The 4,590-nt window shown below is 45.6% G+C and overlaps 1 pseudogene; it reads left to right on the top strand.

The window, feature by feature from the left end:
- The first annotated feature begins 484 nt into the window (after positions 1-484).
- On the top strand, positions 485-2,188 carry LOC124685267 (annotated as a pseudogene).
- Positions 2,189-4,590: the final 2,402 nt, after the last annotated feature.

Below are 4,590 nucleotides of genomic sequence, written 5' to 3'. Positions count from 1 at the left end.
TTTATGCGGCTGCAGACTGCCGAAGCGACGCCTCGACGCCAGTACTGGCGGAGAAGACGCATCGACACTGCGTCACTGCCTGGTGGGCCAGACAAAACGTCCGCCAGACACGAGCGGACACTTTCCGCGTCCGCGGAGACGCATCCCAGGCACATATTTGGGTCAGGTTTGCGTCACCGCGGACGGCCCGATCACTTTGCGTCGCCCCGCTGGAGGTAGTGCCAGACGCATTACCAGTCACGGCGGACGAAAACGGCCGCTCAACGACCGTCGCGCCGCTGGAGATGCCGTGAGTGGCGCGAACCATAGCACACGTTTGTCCAGGTGCAATGTATGTGGCTATCATCGCGCGGCTCACACGGAGGATGACGGAGAGGGTGACGAGATAGTGGAAATGGGAATAGACTGACTGGTCAAAAGGAAGAGGACAATCTGCGCCAGCAGGAAAAGACGCGGGGCGGCCGGCGGGTGCGTCATGCCACACCGGAGAGGTCCACGCCACCAACACCTATAAATCCAGACAGGCCCTCGGCCCGATTGAAGCACAGACAGACAGAACAGATACAGAGCTCAGAAGCAAGAACCAGAGCAACCTTTAGCCATTCCCCTGCAAATCAGCCGAGAGAAAATGGTGGCCAAGGAGGCGATCCCGCTACTGACGGCGCACAAGCTGGGGCGCTTCGACCTCTCCCACCGCGTGGTGCTGGCGCCGCTCACGCGCTGCCGCTCCTACGGCAGCGTGCCGCAGCCGCACGCGGCGCTCTACTACTCGCAGCGGGCGACCAAGGGCGGCCTCCTCATCTCCGAGGCCACCGACGTCTCCGTCACCGCCAAGGGGTACCCTGAGACCCCCGGCATCTGGACGCAGGAGCAGGTTGAAGCTTGGAAACCCATCGTCGACGCCGTCCACCGCAAGGGGGCGCTCTTCTTCTGCCAGATCTGGCATGTCGGAAGAGTATCCACAAACGGTAACTTACAAATCCATGTTGCTGAACTACTCCCTCCGGTTTTATTTAGTTCGCATTATGGATTCAGTCGAAGTTGAAAATTTTCAAATTTTGACCATAATTTTTCAATATCCGTAATACCAAATACATATAATACGAAAATTTAGTTAATCACGATTTTAATACAATAGATTTGTATTATAGTTTTTGATATTTTTTTCTAAATATTGATCAAAATCATACACCCTGAAGATTTTCTCTGATTCTACGGTTATTTCGTGGTACTAATCTTGGTTTATGTTGATCAAAACAGATTACCAGCCGGACGGGAAAGCGCCAATCTCCAGCACGGATAAGCAGATAACACCCGACGCTGAGGCCGGCATAGCCTACTCCAAGCCCCGACAGCTTCAGATAGACGAGATCCCAGCGATCGTCGACGACTTTAGGCGCGCCGCTCGGAACGCCATTGAGGCAGGCTTCGACGGCGTCGAGATCCACGGCGCACATGGGTACCTCTTGGAGCAGTTCATGAAAGACAGCTCCAATGACCGCACGGACGAGTACGGTGGCAGCCTCGAAAGCGGTGTCGCTTTGCTGTGGAGGTGATTGACGCCATTGTGCACGAGATCGGGGCGGATCGTGTGGGCATAAGGTTGTCCCCATTTGTGGATTACATGGATTGCTATGACTCCAACCCACATGCCCTTGGGGCATACATGGTGGAACAACTTAACAAGCACCATGGGTTCCTCTATTGCCACATGGTTGAACCTCGGATGGCCATTGTGGATGGCCGGAGGCAGATACCTCATGGGCTACTACCTTTCAGGAAAGCATTTAACGGCACTTTCATTGTCGCTGGTGGGTATGACCGAGAGGAAGGCAACAAGGTGATCGCTGATGAATATGCTGACCTCGTCGCCTATGGGAGACTCTTTCTGGCTAATCCAGATCTGCCAAAAAGATTCGAGCTAGGTGCCCCTTTGAACGAGTATGACCGCACTACCTTCTACACGCAAGATCCTGTTGTTGGCTACACAGACTATCCTTTCCTTGACGGCTCAATTGCTGAGTAGTTCGTCCACTTAATTTCCGTTTGTGATGTACTTTGTTTTATCAAATAGGTAGTGTTTTGTGTAGTATGTATGTGCATATGCACGTGCATTGTATCATTTTCACCATTGATTGTTGTTTTCCATGCAATACTAGTATGTAGACACGATATTTTCATCTAGTAATATTTATTTATATTTTCTCTTTTTATTTCAATGCGAGCACATATTTAAATTTTCCCTGAGTTACTCTCTCCTCGTGGTATTTTCGTAAGGTCTGTGTTAGAAAAGGGAGTATAACCATTTTCACCATAGATTAGATATGTAATGATAATATATGCACACATACAATATACCTTCATGGCTAAATATTTAGATTTCCAGTCCTTAGAGTAGCACACCTAACTAAGACCGTTCTTTTATTCCCTCCAAATATATGTCCTAGAGAAGTGTCTCTGTTATCGGTTGAATATCGCCGAAATCAACAAATATTTTTTCTAGAACTAGTCTATCATTGTCTATGCATGATGCATTGCTTATCAATGATGGAAGATTTCTCGCAAATTAGGGGTGTATTTTCTCCCTATGAATTGCTACACTGGTATGGTTACTACCTGAAATCTTTCATAAGAACTTTCATACCACATGTAGGTATCAAGGAGATCGTTTAAAGCCAGTATTATTTCCACATAGAAATATAATTTCGCATGTTCCTTTGCTTAAAATTTGATTTTCTATATAGATTCATCAATATATGAAAATTGAAGTTTTCTTGGAAAGGAAAGTGAAACAGCTGACCCAGTGAGCAGGGCATATCAAACTCTTTGCACCGGTGGTATATGTTATCATGACTTTTTTCCCTACTCCATGTCACTTCCCGTCATTTCATCATAAACCCCACTATCTGCCGTTTTGCTATAGGGTTTTTCTTTTCAGAGTAGGTCAATGGCAATGGACATGGACATGGCGTTTTGGCTCATGGGTGTATCTACACCTATTAGGAAAATTAAATTTTAATAAAATTTCTCATTGTGCATCCGGACATCCTATATTAGCTCACAAAAATTTTGCATGAAAAAACATTTCGTGTGACCTATGTAAAAAAGATAAATACATGTCCCGTAAAAAAAATTTAGAGCACCTGAAATTGTCTTTTTTGCACAGGCCACAAACTATAATATTTTTCTGAGACACTTTCTGTGCAGGCATAAAATGTGTGGAAGTACACCCCAAAAAAAATTCAATTTTTTAGACATTTTTAAATATGTTTTTCTCATAATAGGTATGAGCCAAAATGAATTTCTCAATGGCAAGAGACTAGAGAGCAAAACAATTACAAAAAGTTAACCTAACTTTGCAAACAAAGCGGTAGCTAAACACCCACACCAGGAATCTAAACCCTGCCTCTTCTTATTATGTTACACCCACCCACACCTACTCTCTCCAAAACTTGAGCTCGGCAATAATCTGCACCACAAGTTTAGATACCGAAAAATGCTTATCGATGACGTTGAACACCCTAATGTTCCTTTTGATTCCATAAATACCAACGTACAAGCGTGAAAAACGCATCAAACTCCTTCGCATTTTCTACCTTAAGCTACCGGGCTCCAGTGTCTTTATTCTCTCATGTATGTTCACTTGTATGCATGCGCACATAAATAAGAAATTTCTTGATACGACTCAATTGAACGAAATCACAGATAGACCGTCATGCAAATGGGCCGGCCCGATGAACCACAAAAGTTCTAATGTAGCGTGGCCCAACAAGATTATTTACCTTAAGTGGGCCGGCCCATTATACTTAATGGGCTTGCCATCAAGCATGTATTTGTCTAGCCCATAAGCTTAATGGACATGCTAATCGTCTAACTGGGCTAGCCCACGTAATAATTGGGACGGTCTATTTACTAAATAGGCCGGCCCATTTACTTGCTGCTCACTGAAACCAAATAAGTTAGTCGGCCCACCTACTAAGTGGGTGGGTCCATTTACATTATTGATCGGTCAAACCAAAACATTCGACCCATCCCGCGTATGTAATGGGTTGGCCCATCTAGTTGTTTGACCGATCAAAAGAGTACATTAGGTCTGGCCCACGCAATAAATGGGCTAGCCCATTTATGTGTTGACTGGTCAAATCAATACATTTGGCCTAACCCGTATGCTAATTGGGCCAGCCCATTTAACAAGTTGACTAGTCATTTCAAGACATCCGACCTGTCCCGCTTACTCAATGGGCTGGCCTAGTTTGGGCCGGCCTCTTAAGGCGTAGCAGGTGTTGTGTGGGTATGTTATCTACCACGAACATTTTCCCAGTTAACGGCGTCTGCCACGTGGTGTCAGTTACCTGTCGATTCGGAAATCCGTAGTGGATCTTTAGGTGACGCGATATGACCACATAACCCGTTCGTCACCTTAGACCCTTTAGCGACCAAAAACACCCCTTAGGTGACAAAAAAATGACGTGGTACATATCAACCTTTTTTGTAGTGTTAATATCGGAAAGCAGACGACCTTAGATGCCGCATGCATGTTCAAAGCTTTGTAATGTCACATTAGATCAGTAACTTACAAAATACCGCCAA

The sequence above is a fragment of the Lolium rigidum genome, chromosome 1, assembly GCF_022539505.1.
Source record: "Lolium rigidum isolate FL_2022 chromosome 1, APGP_CSIRO_Lrig_0.1, whole genome shotgun sequence".
NCBI classification, from domain to species: domain Eukaryota; kingdom Viridiplantae; phylum Streptophyta; class Magnoliopsida; order Poales; family Poaceae; genus Lolium; species Lolium rigidum.
This window is presented reverse-complemented; position numbering and strand designations above follow the sequence as displayed.